Source organism: Pipistrellus hanaki (genome assembly GCF_964339955.1).
Source record: "Pipistrellus hanaki genome assembly, chromosome: 1".
Lineage (NCBI taxonomy): Eukaryota > Metazoa > Chordata > Mammalia > Chiroptera > Vespertilionidae > Pipistrellus > Pipistrellus hanaki.
Window position 1 is genome coordinate 65,704,759 of NC_140503.1, and position 24,740 is coordinate 65,729,498.

The 24,740-nt window shown below is 44.5% G+C and overlaps 1 long non-coding RNA gene across 1 annotated transcript; it reads left to right on the plus strand.

Annotated features, from left to right (window-relative positions):
- Positions 1 to 6,764: 6,764 nt before the first annotated feature.
- On the plus strand, positions 6,765 to 8,549 carry LOC311611610. Its single transcript, XR_014793130.1, has 3 exons — positions 6,765 to 7,335; positions 7,425 to 7,572; positions 8,178 to 8,549. It is a non-coding gene; the product is annotated as an uncharacterized lncRNA (long non-coding RNA).
- The last annotated feature ends 16,191 nt before the right edge of the window (positions 8,550 to 24,740 follow it).

Genomic DNA, 24,740 nt, shown 5'->3' on the forward strand with positions numbered 1-24,740 from the left:
CATTTAAATGTGTTTACTTTTACTGTAAATGCTTTTAGGTAACATTTGACAAGTTCTCCACTTCTAAATAACTCTCACATCAGCTCACCACTTTTTTTTTTTTTTAATCTTTTGCACATTTTTCCTTCAGTTCCTCTCAGAAAAGTAAATGCTGAAGGATTTACTTGCATGACTCCTGTTTAGGAAGTGTGTCATGCAATTATTAATAAGCTATTTCACCAAAGTTTAGATCTCAGAGCTCTCGACCCTTGGTTTTCATGAATAAAATACTCCCAGGTATAATTTCTTCAACCAAACCACATCCTGTCATGTTAACCTTTTTAAATATTTGGAGATGAATAATAATTATAATAACATTTGTTTTCATTCTCCCCCCCCCCCACCCCCATATGCCAAGGCTGAGAGGTGGTAGTTGTCCAATTTGTATAATGCTTTTTTTATACCCCTCGGAAAGCACTTGCTCCTATCTCTGGTTTACTATTTAGTATAAAGAGTTCCGATTTGGGTATATTTAAGAAAGACTCAGCTGTCAAAAGCAAAGAAACTGGGAATGGTGTTTTGACAACCATATAGTGTTAAAGGAAATACTGTAGTCTGAATAAAATTGCTTATGTTCTCCAAAACAAGAGTAATATAAAAACACTTTTTTATATGGAAAAGCAAAAGCAGAAATAAATTCCAAAGGTTTCCCTTTATTTAAGAAATTCTGAGAAACTGCAATTGCCATCTGTTAAGAGTTGGGGATTGAGTAAGAAGCCACAATTTAAGGAGAAAAGAGAGAGGGGGGTAAAAAGACCAGGAAAGTCTGTGTCTTCTGTCCCCCCTCCCTCCCCAGGTCCCTCTACATAGATTCGCCCAGAAGGGCCCACCAGGACCCTCCTGGCCTGGCCCCCTCCAGCCCCAGCCCCCGCCCCCGGGCCTGCTAACCCGGAGCAGATTGGGGCAGGGAAATGTGGCTAATATCTCTAGCAGCTGTCAGAGGAGGGTCCTTCCTTCAAAGGGACAGACAGGGATCCTCCACAAGTTCCCCATTCGTCTTGCAGGCCAGCAGCCATGTGATAAGGAGCCCGGGCCTCCGCGGCAAGTAGCCACTGTGTCAGGAAGGCCAGTGCCCGGGCGTCTGGTGGGGCCCGAGGCCCTGGCCCTGCACCCGAGGCCCGGGCTCTGCACCCGCCACCCCGCCGCCCCCGCCGCCCCCTGAGCTGAGCCGGACCTTGCGGACTGCGCTCCCTACGCCAGGGAGGCTGGGAGGAGGCAGGGAGGGTGGGGCGCGCAGCCTTTCGCGGGGGAGCCGGCCCGCCTCTCCTGGCCCCCCCCCCTGGAGTGCGTGTCAGGCCGGGGGACACCGACGTGAAATCGCGGGGCGGGAGAGCGGGCACCTCGCGGCTGCAGTCAGTAACCCGGGCCGGGAGGGCGCGGCGGCGGCGCAGGGGCCACGCGGGGGTGATGGGGTGATGGGGGGTGGTGGGGTGATGGGGGAGGCCGGCCGGCCCGGGTGGTGTGCGGAGGGAGGTTTTAATATTAATAGTTTCGGTGTAGAGACAGAAGGGGGATTGCGCCGACGGCTCCGGGGCAGACTCTGGGTGACAGCGATGATGGATGATCCGGCGGAGCCAGCAGCTCCTCCCCTCCAGCCCCAGCAGTGTCACAGCTACTTCAGCTGAAGCTTTGGAAATAAAATAAATAAACAGCACCCCCCACCCCCTCCCTCTCCATCCACCTCCGCCCCGCACCCCCGCTTCCCCGACATCGATTTAGGGATCATTATGAATCAATTACTGCTCTCCGTACTTGCCCATTGGCTCACACAAGACCGGTCCAAAGATGGAAACGTGGGGTTTGGTGGGGATTTTTTTTTTTTTTTCTTTTCCCCCTGACAGGAACAATCGCAAAACCCATTATCTCACCCTCAGAGGCCCCGGGTGGGTGCGGAGGTGCAGAGAAAGGAAGGGGTCGCCCGTGAATGTGGGGGGGGGGGCCGCTGGGGGTGGGGGCAGCGTCGCCCAGCTGCTGTCTTTGTTCAGAGGGGTTTGCTGGTTGTTTGGGGCCTTTTTTTTTTTTTTTTTTTTTGGAACTGGGGGTGGGGGCCTCGGGAGGGAGGCGTGAGAATGAGATGCCTTCAAGTTTTGTAACCTAATTCTTGAACCACTTAGAAAGCTATTTGAAAGTCTCTCCCCCCCCCCCTTGTTTTTCTATTCTCTTTCCTTATTTCTCCAAAATATAACTCCTAACTGGTTGTATGAGGCGTTGCTGGAAGTGAGGCCGCACGTGGGAAAAGGTGTGGATGAATGGGTCCGCCTGGGGCGCGGGGTGTGCGCTGTGCGTGGGTCTGGGCTGGGAAGGGGCTCTCCCGCCCCCGCCCTCCCCGCCCTCCGCCCTCGCTGTTTTTGTCGCTGGAAACTGGTGTGGACCCGGGGCTGCCCCCCCCCCCGCCCCCGCCCCCGCCGCGGCCGCCCCGGGCTCTTCTCTCCCCTCCTGGCGGGGCCGGGTTCTCTAGGTGTTTCTATGACTACATTGTGTGTGTGGGAGGGTCAGCTGTGGGGGTTGCCCGCGAGGGCCGTTCCTGGGCGATCATTTATCAATGTCACCCACATAATGATTCTCTCTGCAGCCTCCTATTGATGAGGATAATTACATTAGCTCAGAGTGACTGATCAATGAAAAACCACCACACAAAAACTTCTTTGCTCCTCTATAATACCAAAAACCGATACAGAAATAACACAGAATGCCTGATTTTTCTTTCCCTCCTCTGTCCACCAATGGATTCTGCTCCCTCCTATTCCCCGCTATCTACCCCCCAAAAAATAAAAAAAATAAAGAAGGACAGGGGAGAGTAAAGTAAGAAAATAGAGCCAGGTTTGTTTCAAGGAGGATGCCATTCTCTGCCCCTGAATGCATTTCCTTGAATGTGTTGGCTTCATTCTTCTGGTAAAGAATATCAACGGATTTGCTCCTGTGAGTTGCTTTTTAGACGGATCTGATCTGTGGTTTTCTGTTCTTTTTATTTGTTTTCTCCCCTTTGGGTATTTTCTTTTTCTGAGAGAGAGAGAGAGAGAGAGAGAGAGAGAGAGAGAGAGAGAGAGAGAGAGAGAGAGAATTCTTTTATAAATAACTGGAAAGCGAAATTAGTCGAGGTCCTCCTTTTTTTTTTTTTTTTTGTAAAGTGTTTGCCTAAGTCAAGTTATCTTTTGTCTTTATCACTTCATAAAGTAGCGCAATTAAAGATGCGATGTTGCATTGGGCATAAAGGGTGGATCCATAATACGGCGACATACTACGCTATATTCTCGCCCTGTAAGTTCGCCGCTAAATTACGATTTCCCTTTTTCTAGACTTCGAAATCAATATTTTCTCAATTAAAGGGAATTTTAATGCTTTCCTTGCGAGTTGTTAAAGGCGCTGTAAATTTTATGGCACTGCTCCTTGGCTGCGGCGTAGATGCAGACCGCTGGGCTCTCCTGGGCTCTTCCTCTCCCGGGGACCCCCTGGTGTCAGATCACATGCCAGCGAAAAGGTAAGGAGGTTCCCGGAGGGAGGGCCCTGGGGTGGGGAGCCCGCCAGAGAGTCCCCCAGTGCCAGAGGCCGAGGTGTAGAACGCTGTCACCTCTGGGTCCCACCTCCTGAGAGTGACAGGAGTGTCCGTCCATTTCACGCTGAGATGTCTCAGAGAGGAAGGAGCAAGCTCCACTCGCATCTGCTCTGTGATGGTCAGAAAAGAAGCTGTGCTTGGGGAGCCTTCTGAACTATCGCCAATGCCCCCCCCCCTTTCTATTCTCTATCCTTATTTCTCCAAAATGTAACTCCTTTCTTTTCCTCCAAAATGTCACTCCTAGGTTCACAGATTCTGCCATATTTTATGTCGTTCTGGCCCTCTATGTCAGAACTCACTCCCCAACCTCAAGAGCACTCACTGTTTACAGATGTTTTCTCCCTCCACACATCCCACCTAGTAAAAGTTCCCGCAGAGAATTAACTGGGGTGTGTTAATAGCCCAGGCCTGCTACTGCTCTCTCCTGCCAAGCTGAGGTCTGGTAAGCTGGAGGACGGGGAGGCACAGGGCTAGGGAGCGGCTGCAGGCCCGCAGGAGCCCAGGGACTTGGGAATTCCAGGCCCAGGGACGCGGTGGGAAGCAGGGAAGTGAAACTTTCAGAAGGTCAGACAGAGAAGAGAATGAGAAAATGAGGCTAGAGTGGAACCTCATAGGAGAAGAAAAGGACCAGGCGGGAAAAACAAACCAACACAAACAAACAAACAAAAAAACAAGGAGCCTTTGGGACCTCTTTGTAATTTAAAAAGAAATGCGAATGAAAGGGAATTGAATACCTAAGTCTTGCTATTAATTTTTCATTTAGACCCGATGTCTGTTTAAGAACAAGTCCTCAGAGATGCCAGGAAGGACCCGAGTTTCCAAATGGAGCTACACACTCACAAAGTTCCTTTGCAGTTAGTTCCCTCTCAGCTAATTCGCTGGGAGTGCGGAGACCAGGGAGAGGGCTATGTGTGTGGCAGACCCGGGCTTAAGTAAGAGTCTGATGGGAAGGGGGCACCTGTACATAATGAGGCTGCGGTTATAGGAAGAGGGGGCGTAGAGAAAAAGCCACCCAACCAAGCACTTTAAAGTGTTCTTGCCTACCTGCCTGTCTGCTCTACTCCAGCCACACACCCTACCAGACAGTATACAGAGGCGGGGGAAGCTTCTAGTTCATCATCTTTTGTCTGCAGACCCACCGGATTGATCTCCTTCCCCTTAGATTCCCGACGTGTAAGCCTAGATCGTGGCCTTTTTATCGCGTGAGTGGGGCTTTGTTGGTGTATTTGTACTTTTCTGCTTTCAGTCTAAGTTTCTCGCCTTGGAGGAAGGAGGGGTGCAAGAAAGGAGGGGGAGGGGAGCTTCACACAAAGACTTTAGTTCTCACCGAGCAGGTTTCAAAATAGGAACTTAATGGGAAGAAAAAGGAAAGAATGGAGAGAGAGAGAAAAAAAAAGGGGGGGGGGAGTGTGTGTGAGAATGATCACAACAGGTTTTCTTGTCTGAAAGAGAAGTAATTCTGCGAATATTTTTTTTTTCCCTTTGAGGATTCTGTTTTCTTCCTATTAGAACATTTTTCACTTTTAATCCTCTAGCAGACAAAACCCTCCGTGTAAATATGACATAGGCCACTGGCGGAACCGCGAACTTAAACTCGGCTGAGAGAGGAGGGGACTGCGGGGAGGAGAGAGGGCCCTTTCTGATTAATAACTAGCAGGGTAATGTTGAGGGCTTTTTCTGCCCGATTGCCTTTTTGAATTAGAGCCGATTTCTTCACACTTCAATAGTGCCTGTCTCCTTTAAAATGACTGGCAGATTTGTTTCTCTCTTTCCCCCCCCCACCCCCCCGCCCCCTCTCTCCCTGAGACTTAATGATGTAAATTTTCTAATTAGTTAAATCATATTGCTTAAAGGCCTAATATTTGTCCTGTAAGAAAATGATCACCCTGAGTGGGACCTCTTGAAATATTCCCAGGAATAATGCTTGGCTTTGGGGTAAGGGATGAGAGCAGGGAGCTCTGTTGCGGGAAGCCGTTCAGAGGAGAGGCGGCGTTGACCGCAACATGTTAAATTAATAGCTGAAGTTGAGCCGGGGCTCACACCCCAAGCCCGCTTTTATTTTTCAATCAGCGGAGATTTAATTGGCATCCCTCCGGCCAGGAGATCTGATATTTTCCTCATTAGTTTCTCATCACTAATCTTGAGTGTTAGGTTGGCTTAAAGGTTGTCAACATTTGACCAATTTTATTTAAGGAAAATAAAAATCACCGCGTTAGGGCTCCGGGATGTGAGATCTTACAAATAAATCCTGCTTGGATCAGCGGAACTAACAGGCGCGGTGGGGGGAGGGGGGGAAGAATGTTGACTATTCATCGTCGCATTTAATAAGTTGCATTAATGTATGTTTCAAGGCTAGGAAGAGATACTATTATACATGGGCTGCACAGATGCAGGTGAGAAGAGGTTGATGGGAAGGGGTGTGCCTTACAAGCGGGGTGGGTGGGTAGGCAAAGTGAGAAGTGGGCACGTTTCGAAAGGAGGGAAAATAACCCAAGTGGAATAACTGGTGAGGGTTTTTAGGAGCCACGATTCCCCCCTCCCCTTCCTCTTGCAGTTGCATGAAACTGCCAAGCCTGTCTAGCAGTTCAGAGCGGCTGGATGTCTTGTCCAGAGATAACGTCAGCGCGCCCCCTGCTGGCCAGCAGCGCAGAGCGCGGAGGGTCAGCCGCGAAGCAGAGGGTGTTCTCCCGCGTCCCCCGCCCGCCCCCCTTCCCGCTTCCTTCCCCCGGGGCAGGGGGATCGCTTGACGAGGCTGAACACTTAAATGAGTAAACGACAATAATAATAATAATAATAATAATAATAATAATAATAATAATAATAATAATAATAAAAAATACAAAGGGACCCCCACGTTCACTTGGCCTCCAGGGAATAAACTATCAAACATGTTCTTTTTCTAAACCTCCTTATTCTCTGAGTTTCCGCTGTCGATTGTTTGTTTCCGCCGAACCATAGGTTCTGAGTCCGAAGAAATGCTGTTACTAGATTGATATATATATGAATCTCTCCTGGAGAAAGAGGCCGAGACAAAACAATGCATGGCAGCCCAGCAAACTCAGACTCCAGGGAACTGGCCCTGCTTCAGGCAGGTCCCCAGGAGTCACCCTGGGAATCCAGGCAGCTCCTTGTCTTGAATGACCCTTTCTTCCCACGCCAGGAAATGCCGGCCCCTGTCCGATTTTTGTTTGTTTCAAAATAGAGAACGTGTTTAAAAGTTGTCACAGTCCCACCTACCTATCTACCTACCTACACACACACACACACACACACACACACACACACACACACACGCAGGTCTTTGCACCGCGTACTCCTGTTCTCTCTCCCGTTTTGCTGGAAACGGAAAGGCCGGCGCCGGGGCTGCAGCTCGGACCTCCGAGGTCCTGGGCACTTGGTTTCCCTCCGGCGCCTCACGCCAGATGCCCTGAGCGGGGCCGGAGGAGCTGAGGGCGCAAGGGCGCTTTCGCACTGTTTGGCTGCACAGGGGGTGCTCCCGGCCCCACTAGGGCTCCTCCCGGGGTGTCTGACCGCCCGACGCCAGGGCTGGACCCACCAGCGCTGCCGCCAGGGAGCCCGGCTCCGAAAAGTGTCCCGGCCGCAGCCGGACCCACGCAACGAGTCTCCGTCTGCAGCGCCGAACGACTTTAGTTCGCGGCTTCACTTTCCAAAGTGCCCGGTGGCGGGGTTTTGTGCGAACATCTCTGAGAAGTGAGGCGCGAGGGGAAGACGGCGGGGGAAAGGTGGGTCTCTGGATGCTCCTTTCTTGTCTGAGGACCAGGAAGATCTAGTTAAAAATCCGTTCTTTCCCCCGCCCTTCCCTTCTCCCCAGAACCCCCACCCGCACCCCGACCCTCCGCGGCCCCTGCCGCCGCCGCAGGAGCCGCACAAGGTCTGGGGGTCCGGGGCAGGCAGCCGGCGAAGCGATGCCTCAGTCGGGTGGTGCCTGAAGACTCGCTGGGGCTACTGTGTCCACTAAGGTAAAGTTAAATATTTATACTCCAAGTTGTTGTCATTCCTTTATTGTCCTGTTTTGAACAAGTCGGGCGGCGCGTTCAAACTTACTTGAAGCATAAATCCCGGTATGGGGGGTGGGGGGGCGCAAAACCTGCCGCCCGCCACTGGAGGTGACTTTTTGAAGTGGAGAGGGAGTTAGTTGTCTGCACACCACAGGGGTTCATTCAAATTTGTGTGTATAGATACAAACACATATGAAAAGGAAGAAGGGGTCTCCGGTTGCAAATGAATCCCTATACAATTTCTAGGAAGATACTCTCACAGATGAAGAAAATATGAAAAGCTCATTGTATTTGTCTCAGTTCGACTCAATGAAATTTGGAGACGCTGCTGTCTGGTCAACGCTGTAAGGAAATGAATGCAAAGGTCCTTAGGAAGAGACTGAAAACACCTCTTGCCATTAATCTGCAAGCACTTGAAGAGTATGATTAAAAGAATGGGATCACTAAGCATTATCATCTCAAATAGCTGTGAACGGTCTCCACCCCTTTATTGTGGCAACAAAATAAACTCTCCGGGAGGAATAGTGTTTCTTCCCAGTTTATCTTTGTTTCTGTTTTGCTTTCAGGGCAAAGGGGGAGAAGAGAAGCCAAGAAAACCTCCTCAGAAGTCTTGTTTGCCGCCGTTAAAAGGCTGTTGTTCATTTCTGACTCCCTCATCTCTCAGGACGCAGGAAAGGAATCGAGTGATGTGCCTACATTTGATGAGAAGAAACCACTAACCACCACAGTGAGGGTGCATTTCTTTCATTTTCCTTTTCCCCTGGAAAAGAAATGTTTACCATCCAATTTAGCGCGTGGGAGCTGTGGATAAGCAAGAGGCGTCCCCCTGTCCACGTCTAGTTGCTGACTTTCATCACTTGGATTTGGTAGGCTTTTGTATCAAATAGAAATCACGGGGAAGAGAATGAGATACTTGCCAATAAACAATATTACGTTTCAAGCAGACTCCACCTGGTTCCGTATTTAAGAGCTGGGAGATGTGTGTGTATGTGTATGTGTGTGTGTACACGCCCGCTATTTTTCCCTAATAACCCTCAAAGCCTTCCTTAGACAGGAGGGTGAGAGCCCTATGACTGGACATCCTGATAAAAGTGAAAGCGGTGCCCCTCTGCCCCTAGAACCCTAGGAAAGAACAGCCCCCAAAACGCACAGTGAGTATTTTCTTTTAGAGCCCCGAGTTGGGGCAGACCTTTCAGAGAAATACACCATCATTAACATTTCAAAAATCGAAATGCTGAAAAGAAGGGTGGTGGCTAACAAAAAAACTCCAAACTGCACATTATTCTTCAAACCCTGCAAAGCCCCAGGTGCCCCAGGAAATCGGTGCAAACCGCACCCTCTCACTGAGCAGACAGCTCTCCGGGCGGGAGCTGTACCCCAGGTGCGTCAACTGAGGCTCCTGCCCAGCCGGGAGGAAACCCGAACAGACCCCCGGAGGCCGGCCGTCTGGCCAAAGGGACGGGGATCCCGGTCTGAGACTGAAGGCTCCCAGGCCACATGGGTCCGGGAGTGACTGTGAAAGGAGACAGAGGGAGCGGTCCCGCCCTCCCCTGCTACCTCCCCCAGGGGTGTGTGTGAGTGTGAATGTGTGTGTGAGTGCGTGTGTGTGTGTGAGTGTGAATGTGTGTGAGTGTGTGTATATATGTGAGTGCGTGTGTGTGTGTGTGTGTGTGTGTGTGAATGTGTGTGTGAGTGCGTGTGTGTGTGTGTGTGAGTGTGAATGTGTGTGAGTGTGTATATATGTGAGTGTGTGTGAGTGCGTGTGTGTGTGTGTGTGTGTGAGTGTGAATGTGTGTGGGTGTGTGTGTGTGTGTGTGTGTGTGTGTGTGAGACACGTGTCCTTGGAGCGGGCCTCTGGGGAAGTTCACCCACACAGCGGCATCCTGGGCCCTGAACCCACACTTTGGCCTGTCCCCACCCTCTGCCCAGGACGCCCTAACAGTTCCCCAATCCCAGCGGCGCCTGCACAGGTGCGAAGCCTTTAACTGGAAAGCGCTGGAAAGATCCCCATGCCCATCCCCATCTCCATGCCCATCCCCATCACCATTCCCATCCCCATCCCCATCCCCCGGAGGAAAGGCGGCGGGGTGGGGGTGGGGGTGCGGGTGCGGGATGGGGGCGGGAGGAAGGACTCCCAGCGCCCAGACATCCCTGTCCCCCAGTAATTGCCATCACACTCCACCTTTCCACCCTGACCTGCAGGGTCCACAACGCAGGGGTTGGTTCGCGGGGAAACCGTGTCTATGAAACGTCGGGTTTGACGCGGGAGGGCTCCTGAGACCCGCGCAGGCTTTGCTTAGATTCAAAAGTATGATTTTAATTTTCTTAATGAAGGCGCTCTCTGGAGCTCAGCTGGTAATGGCTGCGCCGAGTCTAATAGACTCCTGTCGAACAGGAAAAGACGGATAACTATCGGTTATAAGTAATCTGCTCTAATGCAATTATATTCCCAGGTCCCCATGTCCCTGGTCCCTGTTGCCGAGGGGCAGGAGAGAATGAGGGCCGAGGGGCGGGGACCCGGCCAGGAGGCCAAGCCCAACCTGTGCCCCAGGCGCACTAGTGCTTGGGGGTCGGGGTCCAAGGCTTCGGAGGCCTTGCTGGGTGTGCAGTGTGAACACCTCTCCCTCCCTCTCTCCCCCTTTTCTTCCTCCGTCCTCCTCTCCCCGCTTCTCCTTTTCTCTCTTCCCCTTTCTTCTCTTCTCTCCCACAGGTAACAGGAATGTCCGCTCCCTGCCCTGTATTTGCCTTGTTGCAGGCAGATCCATGTGACCCAGTATCTCTCCCAAACACTCACACAGAAGGAGGCTCCTGGAATGTATCGACCCATTTACCTTTTGAAACTAATGACAGTGGGATGTTTAAGATACTGGAGACACGGTGTGCACACACACTGTCAATATACCGGGAGGCTTATTCTGTCTACACACACAGGCAACCCAGGTCCCTGTCCAAACGGAGCTCCAATTTCACCAGCTGTCATTACTGGTAGTTTTTTTTTTTGTTTTTTTTTTGTTTTTTTTTAAGGGGTTAATCAGAGCCCATTGGTTTGTTTGTTTGTTTGTTTGTTTTAATACTTGGATTGCTTTCAGAGAAGAAGGGAGAACTGAGAGAGGGACAGAAACATCAATGATGAGAGAGAATCATTGATCAGCTCCCTCCTGCACGCCCCCTACTGGGGATCAAGCCCAAAACCCTGGCATGTGCCCTTGATGGGAATAGAACTCAGGACCCTTCAGTCTGCAGGCCTACGCTCTAACCACTGAGCAAAACTGTCTAGAGCTTTACTGGTAGATTTTATTTAAAATTATCAGAACCCATCTTAGCTCTTCACTTTGCCTGGTAAACACAATCTCAGGCCAACGAGATTAAAAAAAATAATAACAAAAGTCATAATTTCCCTTCTGCCAGTAAACAAGCCAAATCCATGCAAAGAGAGCCTTGTCTTCTCACCTAGAAGAAGGATTGGAAAAGGCGGGGAGCTGACCTGGGGTGTGACAGGCACCTGGGAGCCCAGCTCTGGGCCCTGAGCCTCTGCCCTGAGCCTCTGCCAGCCTTTCCCCCCTACCTCTCTCCCAGGACTGGGGGACAAAGAACGTTCTGGGGACTGATGCACAAAAGGGTTAAGTGAACCCTGAGTTATAGGTTTCTGTTCCAGACCTGAAGGTGAGGAGAGGATAGATCTCTAGTGTGTCAAGTTGCACAGACTCACTCACCCAAGTTCTTGCCTTTTATACCCTCTCTCTCCCTCTCCCTGTCTCCCTCCCTCTCTCCTTTCCTGTTATATGCTCACCCACACTCCCATGTACACACAAGCATCCACAAAGCTCTGTACTTACTATCTCCTCTTCCCTGACCCAACCATACCCCCCCCCAATGTGTCTAGTCTCAAAAGTAAATAAATAAATAAGAAAGGAGGAAATCAAAACAAAACTCCCCAGTCCCCTCTGGCTGGAAGAGCCCAGCTGGTGCCCAACACAGGAACTTGGGGTGTGGCCAGGAGCCAGGCCCTTTGCTGCTCTGGGCCTTGGGTAGACACCCCTCTTGGAGGGGTGGGTTGGTGGTGGTGGTGGGGAGACTTTCCACCTTCCTCTTCTCAGGCTTCTGGGAAGGGAGTTGGGAGGCAGTCCAGTCCTCAGGCCCCAGCACTTCCAGGGCCTGGAGAAGCTGGCAGGGTGGGCACCTCCCAGGTGCCCAGGTGTGACCGCCAGGGGTTCCACTCCCAGAGCCAGCAAGTCTGCCACAGAAGAGCTGCACCTGGATTTCTCTAAGCGCTCAGCCTCCGGCGCCCTTTAAAGATAGAGAAGGCCACTAAGCAGGGCTCAGGCCAGCTCCTCCAGCACCAGCCCCTCCAGGCCAGCCCCGCCAGCAGCCTCGCTGGCAGGTGGTCTTCGGGGCCACTGTGTGACTGAGTGGCTTCAGGAAGAACAGGCAGCGGCTCCCGGAGCAGATTTGGAACAGGAGAAGGAGCGCCTGTCAGAGCCTTTCTCCCCCTCCTCCCCTCCTTCCCTCTCATTCTGTCTTGGATGAAGGCCCTGCGTCCTCCCTTCCAGGGTTCCTCTGCAGGAAAACTCTGTGCTGTGCTGTTTGGCGTCTTAGGAGAGCAACAGCAAAAACCCAGAAAGCCTCCGCAGGCTCTACATGGATCTGACTCTGTTTTTGAAAAGTGGCTGGGAGAGGAGGAGAAAGACATCCTATTGCCCAGCAGTGAGTTTTCCAGGCTCCCCCTCAGCCAAGCGAAGTTGAGAAAATGAGAAAAAGCCAACTTCCCCCCAGTCCTCAGGAAGAGTAAGAATCGCAGCTCCTACCCTCCTTGAGAAGGTGGCTGGCCCCCCGCCTGCGCGTGTGCCCTGACTGGAGCCACTCTCGGCTTCCAGTCTGTTCTCACCTGCAGCACCGCCTGGGGTAGGGCTGAGGACACACTGGGAGGCCTCGGAGTTAGGTTTGCTTCTCACTCACTGACTCTCCTATTTTAAAGTCAACAGAGGAAAACATTTTTTCTTCTTCAGTAAATCAAATGTGTAATTATAGTCACATAGAATTAAGGCATGAAGATGATCTTTTTTTCAACTGTACTTAGACTTTTTTATTATTATTTTTAAAATATAATTTTATTGCCGAAACTGATTTGGCTCAATGGATAGAGCGTCGGCTTGGGGACTGAAAGGTCCCAGGTTCTATTCCGGTCAAGGGCATGTACCTTGGTTGCGGGCATATCCCCAGTAGGGGGTGTGCAAGAGGCAGCTGATCGATGACTCTCTCTCATTGATGTTTCTAACTCTCTATCCCTCTCTCTTTCTCTCTGTAACAAATCAATAAAATTATATATATATTTTTTAAAAATATATATTTAAATATATATAAGATATATTTAAATATATATGAGAGAGAAGATATATTTAAATATATATTTGAATATATATTTAAATATATATATGAGAGAGAAGCATCGATCAGCTGCCTCCTACACATGCCCCACTGGGTATGTGCCCGCAACTAAGGTACATGCCCTTGACTGGAATCAAACCTGGGACCCTTGAGTCGGCAGGCCAACACTCTACCCACTGAACCACATTTTAATTAGACATTTTTAAAGAGCTGCCTTGAACTTGGCATGCTTTATAGAACAAGATACCTGTAGGCTTTAAGGACGAGGAACCCTGAGAATGCTTGATGTTCCCTTCCTTCACATAAATCATAAATAACAGGGTGGGGGAGGGGGTCTTAAGAATAGCTCAGGTGATAAGAGCTCAGAAAATAAACTAATCAAAGCAGGAAAACAACACACTTTTTATATCTTTAAAGTTGTTTTCCCCATAGGAAGTTAGAGGTGAATACCTGACTGCGAAGTTAACATGTTTTTCTGCTCACTTATTTATCGGAGTCTCTTAGTTTTAACACAGTTTAAATAATCTACTCAGAAGGGGGGATATTGCCCACCACTCAGAGCAAGGGCAGTTGTTTATAATTGGAAGCTTATCCATTGGCCTTAGGACTTTAGAATGTTCAAGTGAAGTGTAAATAGAATAAGGTCACAGGTGATTGACAAGTTCAAGTTACTTAGCTCAATTATCAAAATTTTATTTCTAAATTACGTTCAATTTTATTTTCCTGCTTTGCTGTAAATGACCTGAGAAAATCCAATGGGAGCAGAGAATTTCCACCCTGTCCCGCATCTCAGTGATCTGTTTGTACAGTCGTCTTGTGATGTGTGCTGCCTTTCATGTTCCCGTGGAGCCCAGGTCTTCACAATCAGATTGAGAAGCGCGGCCATCAGGCTAATGCAGAGGCAGTCACTTCAAAGACACAATGATCACTACATTTGGACAACTTTCTAAAATGTCTCCAATTCTAAACTGCCGGCAGAACCCGCCGACTGTTCAGAATCGAATTCTCTGGATATTGGCACGCTATATTTAATGTCCATTTATCCAAAACAGGAGATGGCACGCAAATATGTAAATATATACCTTACAACTCATGTTCTACACAATGTCACAAAGTTCTCCTGTGCATTATTTAACACATGATCAGGCTCTTCGGATTAAGATTCATACTGCCACATCTGGAAAATGCTTCCTTTGCTCTTATGCCCCCTGGTCCCCTCCTCCCCACCTCCTCAGCCACCAGGGGGGAAAACGGCCGAAGCCCCCCTTCCACCATTATATGATAGCATCAGCTTTTAATCAAGGAGAGGCACTCCTATTTAAATGTACAGGATGACTCTTTATTTCATTTTTCTTTTCTTTTGGAGGAGAGTGAAACAAGAGCACCACCCTTATTAATTATAAGATTGATGGGGTGAAAAAAGCCAAATGAATTTGGCTTGCAAATTATTAGCAGGGGTATGAATATTTATGAAGGTGCCAGGAACTGCAGTCATGAACCCTGGGTATCAAGCTTGGGAGACAGTCAGACCAATGCATTCAGTGAGGGTTCAGTTTCCCCAAATTTGACATGACATAAATGGAAACTTCTAAATTAGACCCAGGGTGGGCTGCCATCAAATCAATCCCTTCCCTTCTTCTTTTCTTTCTTTTTTTTTTTTTTTTGGCTTATCTTGCTGAACATGAACTTACTTGTCGTGACCTCTATCACAAACTTTCAAACGATTTTAAGGTGAAAGCAGATTCCTAAATTTGGTGAAGAAAAACCCATGTTTGTGCTTTTCCCACTTGACATGCATTTATGTTTGAAGTCAAGCTTATCTGCAAAATATTTTGTGACACACATTTTAAAAAATGTAAAGCTATTGTTTATTCAGTGTAAAAGTAATGGAAACCTAAAATATCCAGGGTATAAAGAGAATTCAATCAGACACAATCTAAGCTAGAGACTCATTGAAGGGAGAGAGGAAAACAAAGCAGCAGAGGAAGAGAGGACAAGGTTTTAACAATGTCTTTGCCGGTTTTCCTTCATTTGTAGCTCACATTTTAGTTCCAAAGCGAAAAAAATTTAAATGAAAGGTGGAGGGAGAGAGGGTCAAGGTGGAAAGGGAAAGGATTCGATAAATCAGTAATTCAGTAAAATAATTCAGTAAAAGACAAACCATCCCCTCCTCTTAATTATACCTTGCAGAGCTTTGTAGTGCTTTGAAAAGGGGGCTTCGGACTTGAGACTTAATGAGCTCAACTGTTGCCTCACCACTGGTTTTCCATTCTCTAAGAGAATCAGTGATGGGGGTTGGCCGGATCCTGTGGAAACAGTTCATTCTGACATCACAGCCAGCCCAGAACATACATTTTGAAAAGGAAGACAAGTTGTTTTCAAAACAGAAATGCTAAGCATTCTAAAAAGCATAAGCGATTTTAAAAGTGCTCCTCAACTTTTCTGAAAAACATTATAAATATAATATTTTTCATATATATATAATGTATGTATATTTCACAATTGTAAGTGGATATTTGTGCTAAATTGATGCATTATATGTATCCTACCTCAAGTTGTCTATTTTTGGTAAAGATATAAGTTATTTTTATCCTCACCTGAGAAAATGTTGATTTTAGAGAGAGGAAGTGGGGAAAAAGAAAGGGAAAGAGGAAGAAACAACGATGGGAGAGAGAAACACCATTGGTTGCTTCCCATATGTGCCATGACCAGGGATCTAACCTGCAGCCTAGGTACATGTCTTGACTGGGAATTGAACCCACAACCATTTGGTGTACCAAACAATGCTCCAACAAACTGAGCTACCCAGTCAGTGCAGGATATAATGTTTTGTGTGTATAAAATCAATTAAAAACCTTATTTTGATTGATTCTATTGGGCTGACACTAGTCATAAAATCATACAGGTTTTAAGTGTCCAACTCTAACACATCATCTGCATCATGTGTTCTCTTACTGCCCCACCACCATTTATCCCCCCTTTGCCCTCTTCCCCCTCCCCTTTCCCCGCTCATTCCCTCTGGCAATCATCATACTATTGTCTATGTAGATGTGTGTTTTTTTCTCTTAATCCTTTCACCTTTTATTTTTTAAAGAATCAATACCACTGACAACAATTTACTTCCATTCAGAAACCTTGAAATTGATGCATCTTCTATCAATCACACTGGGTAGATACAGTAAAACACATTTAGCATTTGTATATCAATAGTGGCACACACACCAATCTGTTTTGTTCAGTTCAAATGCTCCTCAACGTGTCATTTTCTATTTTTCTGGAACATGCTATTGGTTAGTCATCCTGTTCTAGGCAATTGTTAAGTCCTTAACGAAAGAAAATTCAAAATAGAGTATTTACTTGTCATGATTTTAGAGCTGAAAGGTGGGCTGTTGGGATAATTTGGCCATCCTCTCTTTTTCTCCTGACAAAGAATTGGATGTCTAAAGATGGCAATGGACTCACAACACTCACTAGCTCTCACTTCTGACAAAGCCTTTAACGTGAGTCCAATTTTTCTTAACATATGGTGCTTTCCCATCTTTCACCCTTTACAGTTAGAGTAGTATTTATAATACCATGTGCAGGCTTTTCTAATATTTTTCTCCCCAGCACAGTGACAATGAAATTCTTATTAAATAATAATAAGATATTGACTGGCCTGTTGGCCAATATGAAGATTTGTTGTTGATTTGTGATGTCTGTATTGATTAGGCAGGAATGAGATCTGTCCCCTACCTGAAGGATAAATACACCTCAGAACTGGCACAGAAACCAACTTTGTATGGATAGAAACCCTAACCTTCTCTATTTATTGGTTATGTATCAGCTCAGTCAATCAAGCTAGAAACAGATATAAATAGGACTAAGAGCGATGCCTCAAAATCTCCAAAAATGTTCACGAGGGATATTTAAACTGATATGAGAATGCCTGACTTCAGCACTCATAGCTTGCTTCGAGGTAACCTTCCCGTCTGGTTCTTCTCTTCACCCCAAATTGAATCCTACATGTGCTCCATATATTTTACATTAAGGGGAATCCTATTCATGCCTGAGATGATCTTATATTTATGATGGCCTCTTCTGTCAAATTGTTATTTCTGTAGCTTGCTGTCAAAAATGTCACTCAAAGTTTCCTTTCCACCTCCCTTTACCCTCTGTCAGAGTAACTTAGAAGGTCTAATCTAAGTAGAATCTGCTGTACCTATAAAATACAGCTGGGAGAACTGTTTTTTCCACTTCCTGTCTCTCTCTCCCCCTCACCCCAGCTTTATCTTCCTTCTGTTTAAGGGCTGTTGCCCAATATTTGTCCTTATGGGAAAATTGTTCTCACAAAGCAGTTTCTCTTAAGGTTCAAAAGCGTTAAATGTAGTATAAACCCGGTGGGCATATTTTCTGAGGCCATGATAACGTAGGTTAATACTTAATCATGAAAGGGAATATAAAATTTTTACAATAAAAAAATTCCCTCCAATTACAGAAAGCTTTGGAGCATTAATAGCAGATATTTGATTTTTTAAAATATAAAAATAAAATATTGAACTTGTTAGCATTTGAAATTATTTATCAGTGTGACTCCTTTTTTCCCCTCTGTTTCCATTTCATTATTTTTGCATGAATATGATAAATGGTCATTAAACCTAACTATTTTTATTTAATGTTCATAAAAACTGGTAGGTTTTCAAACAGATGTGGCCTGAGATGGTTCAGTGAATTTATTGGACTTCTCATATAAGTGGAATAATAACCATACGGGAGATGAATTTTATACCCTTGTTTACCTCTTCCAGAACTCATCCTTATTATAATTACAAATAGTGTTTATTATGTATTATGCAATAAACACACCACTGTCCAGACACTGTGTAAACCTTAACTTGATCACTGCCATCTAGAGTTTATAATCTGAGATAGCACTGACACACAAAAATACAGAGAAATATGGGCAATAGAAATGCCATGGCTATAAATTCCTTTCTTTATATATAAAAAAAGAAAATATAATGAAGCCTACCTCATGAACGAACAAATATTTACCCCTTTTCCATTTAAATATTTTTCTTTCAGACCCAAATAAGTGGTTTGGAAAAAAGAATAAGTTATTTTATTTTATATTTATTTTATCAACAAGGGATAAATCTGAGGAATAAGTTTTCCCCTTTTAGCTTTAAAAAAAAGTGATCAGCAAAGAGAAGAAGGTGGCAGTCATTGTGGAGAGGATAAACAAGTTAACTAACAAAGGCAGGAGGGCCCAGTAGTTTAAGACATTGCTATATGGGCAGAGAGCCTGGATGTAAATGATGGCTCAGCCACCAGTTATGTAATCTTAGGCAAACTACTTCCAAACTTCTCATGGGGCTTTGACATGATGATCTAATAAATTAATGTATGAAGGAACTTATCTTAGTACTTGGTTCATGGTGAGGATTCAATAGATATTATTATTACTAGAGGCCCGATGAACGATGATTCATGCAAGAATGAGCTTTCCTTCCCCTGGCTGCCCTGGCCTTTGCTCTAGCCCAGAGCCACCTTTCTGCCTTCCCACACTGCCCAGAGGCTTGGAGTGGCTGGGATGGTGTGGAACACCTGCAACATCACCAGTGTCCTGCCTCGCCCCTGGCTGCTCAGTGCCTACATATGCAAGTTAACCCGCCATCTTTGGTGGGTTAATTTGCATACTCACTCCTGATTGGCTGGTTGGTGTCATGAAGGTGCAGTCAATTTGCATCTTACTCCTTTATGAGGGCAGGTTACCCCTGCCCTCCCTCCCAGTTTAGATAAGACCACATATGAACAACCCATGAAATTTAGGTATGCTTAGAAATGTTTTATTTTTATTAATTATGTAGAAATTCAATAGTAGTACTGCTTCATAATTCAGTCCACATCCCTCAGATCACTTCAGTTACATGTTTGTGCCTATATACTTATCTTTTAGTATCACACCTTCAAAAAGATACCTAATGGCATACAATTTGCATGCAAGTCTTTGAATAAATAGCTTATGGGTTGTTTGGTAATGAGATAATGGGAAGACCACTAGCTGGGAACCAGGAAAACTAGATTCTAAATACGTTTTTTTTGTCACTAATTTAAATGTGACTGGGCCTCAGTTTCCTCAACTGTAAAATAGGTCAGAGTAGAAAATACCCAGAGTCCATTTTGGCTCACACAGTCAAAGACTGTATGACTCACATAGCAGTGTTGTCCTAGCGGAACTTTTATTTTCTTCCAAGTGTGTATTGCGAAACCACTATGTCCTGGCTCTGTGGTAGGCCCTAGGACTCAGAGGGAAATAATTTTCAGCCCAGTGGTGGGATAAATACCCCATTCCAGTGTGATAATTGTTATGCCAGAGGTATGAATAGGACATTATAAACCCAGATACATTATAAGACTATTGAACCAATGGGAGGAAACATGTAACCTACAAGGAGATAAGGAAAAACTTTGTAGAATGGTTAGCACCTGAATTAAATCTTGAAGAAGAAACAAGAGCCAAGGAGGAAGCGAGAAAAAAGTCATGCCAGATGGGAACAGTATGTGCAAAGAAACAAAAGAGAAAGAACATGTCATGGAGAGAACTGGTCGTTCTCTTCTGTAGGGCAGAGGGGATGGGTAAGTAGTCACTCTTCATGTCTCTGTAATCAATCTCATGCCCTCCTTTGGCTTTAGTACCCTCCCATTTGCTGCTTGCCCTTGAACTTCAGGCCATCTCCAACTCTCCGTATGTCTGTAGGCACCTCAAACTCAAGAAACACCTTCTCCTGTGTTTACTATTGTGGTACATGGTATTAGCACCTACTCAGTTACTTGTGTTAAAAATTTTGCTTTGAGCCTTGTCACTCCTCCCTTCTTTATGGCCAGTATCCCCCAATCAAATCAATTCCTCCCAAATGCATCTTTAACCCATAGGTTGTTCTTCATTTTCATTGCCACCACTTTCGTACAAGCTGCCATTTTTTGGACTTGATGGTTGAAGCTATGGAGTCAAATCTGATTTTATCATATGCCTAATTTAAATCGCTTGAAACTTATAATATCTTATTAATCCAATGTCACCCCAATGCATTTAATAAAAATTTAAAAATAAAATAGAATCATTCACAGAAACACACTGTTTTTGGGATAAAGTCCAAATTTCTTAACATGTTCTAAAACCTTGATTGATTTCACACCTGTCCCCTCATCTTCAGCTCTATCTAGAGCCCCTCATTCTCTTTGATCTGTCACATTGTGCCTTTTGATGTTGCTCAAATAGAATAGCCTTTTGTTCATCTTAGGGCTCCTGCACTTTCTATCCATTTCGGAAGTCTCTTTTCTCCTTCATCACCCCATCTCTAACTAGGCTAGCTTCTATTCATTCTTAAGATCTTTACCTAAATGCCATACCCTTGGGGAAATTTCCTTGACCATTTTTATCCCCTTTATGTTAGGTTAGATTTTCTATTCTTATAATAACATTTACATTTCTTTGTAGCATTATCATATTTATAGCTAGTTAATTATTAATCATGTAATTGTTTAGTGTCTGTTTCTCCTGCTGGACTATGCATTTTATAAGGTTAAGGTCAGGTCTGTTTGATTCACTATAGTATTCTCAATGTCTAATAAGTGTTTTTATGTTTGTTTTATGTTATGTCTGGGTCTATCTCCTGGCCTGATCTACAGTCTCTGTAGGAGCAGCAAGGTCATTAGGCCTCTAACCTGGCCCTGGGCTGGAGGCTAATGACCTTGCTGCACCCGCCTCTCCTTGCTGACGCCCCTGCCACCCCACCTGCCTGCCTGCTGCCAGCCTTGCTGTGATAGAAGCCTATGGGGAGTGACTGAGAGGTGCTCCATGCACTTCCTGGTGACTGGTCGTCCATCTGGTCATTTAGGTCATGATGGCCCTACACTATTATTAATATAGATGATGCCTTACAGGTTTCATGGCTGGAGCAAGACAGGTATAAAATGAACCTGAAATACCTTCTGGTACCTAACATGAGGAAATGCCCACAAAAAATGAGGGGGGTTGTCAAAAGGGACATGGAGCCAATGTGAAGGGGCTTTCACTGACCAAGTCAGAGATAATCTGAGCATCCAAAATAATTAAACATGCAATGGATTATAGTATGCAAAATAAAATAAGAACACATGAGTCTCTAATAATAAATAGATCAATAAATAAAAAGAGAAAGTTTTCAGTTACAGCAGTACAACAACTAATAAATATGGAAAGAATGATGAAATTTTTAAAAATGCCATTTTGTAATCATCACAGAAAAATGAGTCAGGCAAGAATCACCAATGAACGATAAATTTAGTGAAGGAAAGTTAATGAATAACAGGATATATATTTTATAGAGGTATCTTACTGTACTTAACCATAAAACGGTAAATCTTAACTGTGTAATGGAGAAAACAGGTCTTTAAGCAAGTGATGAAAACTAACATGACTTAAAAAGGTGATTTGTCTCTAATGTGAGATAGTGAAAGGAACATAACCACACTTCTTGGTATTCCAGCTCCAAATGCACAACCTGAATGTAGTCATGTGACACATCACACAAACCCATGTTGAGGGACTATCTATAACATAACTGGCCTGCATTATTCAAAAGAGAGGCCAAGTAACTATTCCACATTAAAGGAGACTAAAGAAACATGACAACTGTGATTTGTTATCCTGGACTGAATTCTGAACTGGAAAAAATAGCTATAAAGGGCACTATTGAGTCCTTTATAATAGGTGAAATTGTAGTATAAATTCTTTTGTGAAGAAACAAAAATTTGATTTATTCATTGACACCCAGAATCCCAGTGAAAGACAAAGAATTTATTTCAAACAAATATACAAGTTTGACAAAAGAAGTATGAGCAAGACCTAAGTGATCTTCCTGCTGTATCATCATCTCAATGCATCTTTTTCTAACAATGTGTTTATCCAAAACATAACTACCTAGTTAATAAACTAAAGACTGTGGCTTACTTCATAATAAAACTAAAATAAAAAATTACTTCAGCTCATACAAACAAATCATTGTGATTAAATTATGATTTCTTTATAGACATAATCATTCTGTTGATTACTCTGATTTAATCATAGAGCCCTATAAATGTGCGATTATTCTGAAAATTTAATGGAATGATAATCAATTCTTAATTTAAAATTCCCCAGAAAACCATCTACTGCAAAATACCTTTCAAAAGTGTGTAGCTATAAAAGTGTGGAAATTTCAGAAAATATTTACTTCTAGAATTATAGTTTGTGTTTTTTTTTCCATGTTTCCAACTTCTGAGTTTTTTCTATTGAGTTTATTGGGATGACATTGGTTGTAATATGGACTTTTGATTTAGATAAAGAATTAAAATATTAAATTTTCTCAATTTTATAACTATACTTAGTTATGTAAAAAAAAAGACATACTGAAATGTATATGAGTAAAGTACCATGATATATATATATATATATATATATATATATATATATTACCTGTTCTTAATTGTCAAGGGAAAAGTATGAAAAAAAGAGGAAGAATGCTAAAGCAAATGTTGCAAAATTATATAAAAACGGGTGAATTGGGGAAAGGGTGCTCAGGACATATGCATGTTTACTGCAACTTTTCTGTAAGTTTGAAATTATTTAAAAATAAGATTAAAAAATGAGTGTGAAAAAAACCTAACCCACTGAAACTTCTCAATAAAAGTCAACTATTGTCATCATCGTCTTCATCACCAACATAATCAGCTGAGAAATTGTTGTAGCATTTCAAGCAAGAGATGATGCAGGACCTCTGCTCAGGCACCAGGCATTGGAAATAGAGATGGAATAGACAGGAAATATTCAAGCTAGCTTCACCAGAAATTCTAGCAATGACATGCAAATGCTCCATACTCTGGGATGCCACATGCCTCTAGATACATGACACATCACATCAATTCATATAACACGTGGCCAGTTCTTATCATGCAAATGAACTTTCTATGGGATACCCCTCGTGGGTGCCAACCTTCTGCCCAACTATGTGGAGCTGGCTTCTGTGCCTATTGGGCCTCTGTATGGACAGTAATGGAGAAAACAGGCTATCCATTTCAAACAAATAAAGGTCTTCTTTTACCACTCTTTCCTTGTGTTAGGGGGGAAATGAGAAGAGAGAGGAAAAGGAGAAAGGGAAAGCAATGAGAATTGTTATGAGAACAACTCAGAATGGGTGTTCTATAAGACATCTCCTTGCTCTATTTCTGCAATCTTCTCCTGACTGACAACCCCTTAGCCCCCAGTTGTTTGTGCGTGAGCCTAATGCTCTTTCTAGACTGGAAGAAGGTGAGGTAGCTTACCTCCTCTCTCATGTTTTCTTTTAAAAGTCCTATGGTTTAAGATCAACATAGTGACTCACTTGTGGCTGTAAATCTGTAGCCAGCTCAGGGTGAGACAGAATGAAAGGCTGTCAAATGGATTATCTCAACAAAACACTGATTGCTTGGTTAAAGCTTGTTTGTGCAAATAAAGCGAGTTTTATCAGAGATAGCATTATTTAAAGCCTCCAGTATTTCCTGTTTGCTGACAGGGTAAAACCCAAGATGACTTCCTACCATCATGAATGATTTCACCTTGCCAAACCTCCCACATGCCAATATTCAAACCCCACTGGACAACTTAGGAGGCCACCAGCTCCTAGTTCCCTCTCCTGTGGCTCTGCTCATGCTATTAGGAATCAAGTTCCAGAGCCAACTCAAATGCCCTGTATTTCAGGAAGCTCTCCTTGATACCGATAAGCAGAATGGAACTTTCATTGGTCTACATACAGTATTTCCCCATATATTCACAAATACATTGTCATAAAAAACTTACCATAAAATGACAACTTTTATTAAATTCCCTTTTAGCCTTTTCTTTCTATGCTTGTGTCTTGAAAAGACTTTAAGAACTAGAAATAGAAATATTTCAGGAGTGAGTAATTATTGGATATTTGTTAGAAAGAGTGAGATTAAGGAAAACATGAAATTAAAGACACAGTATCTGTGAGGTTTGGTGTAAAATTCTGTAAGAAAAGTAAGGAATCCAATATTGATATGTGAAAATCATTTTATTTTTAAAAAATGTAGGCTCCTTTCCAGAGCATTAATTTTTATGTCATATTAAGTAGGGTTACTGCAGTTTTGTATATAAAAATGTTACCATTGGATTAGTTACCTAACAATTTTCTTTCAGAAATTGTTGTCTTTCCAACTTCATCTTTAGGGACGGACGAATGGTCAGCTGACTGACATCATTAATAGAAGTGTCTATTTTAGAAGCTCTACTTTTGGAAGTGGAATAAAGAGGAAGTGTAAACCCAGAGTTTAAGATACCCACTGATAATGAGGGTATTTGAGTGATGGTAATTGCATGGAGAAAGTCTTAAAGATCTATCTAGAGAGCAACCCTCACACTTCAGGCATGCTGCCAGATAAGACTAAAAACAGCAGGCAAATGGCAAGAAAAACGTGTTCTTTGGTTTCTTCATTGCCATAAAAGCCATTGGGAAGGACTTAAAGAGATATGCCATTCCTGAATGTCAACATTAGACTATTTTTTCTATGACTTTTGTGAAAGCTTTTGCCATCATGGAATGGAGACAAGAAATATATTTTCAATGAAGTGTACCCTCTTGTCTATCTAAGCATTACCACACACACACACCCGCCCCTCCCAATAAAAAGAAAGGTAAAGTAAGTAGGGTTGTAGAATGGTCATCTTGGAACCAGATCCATAACTC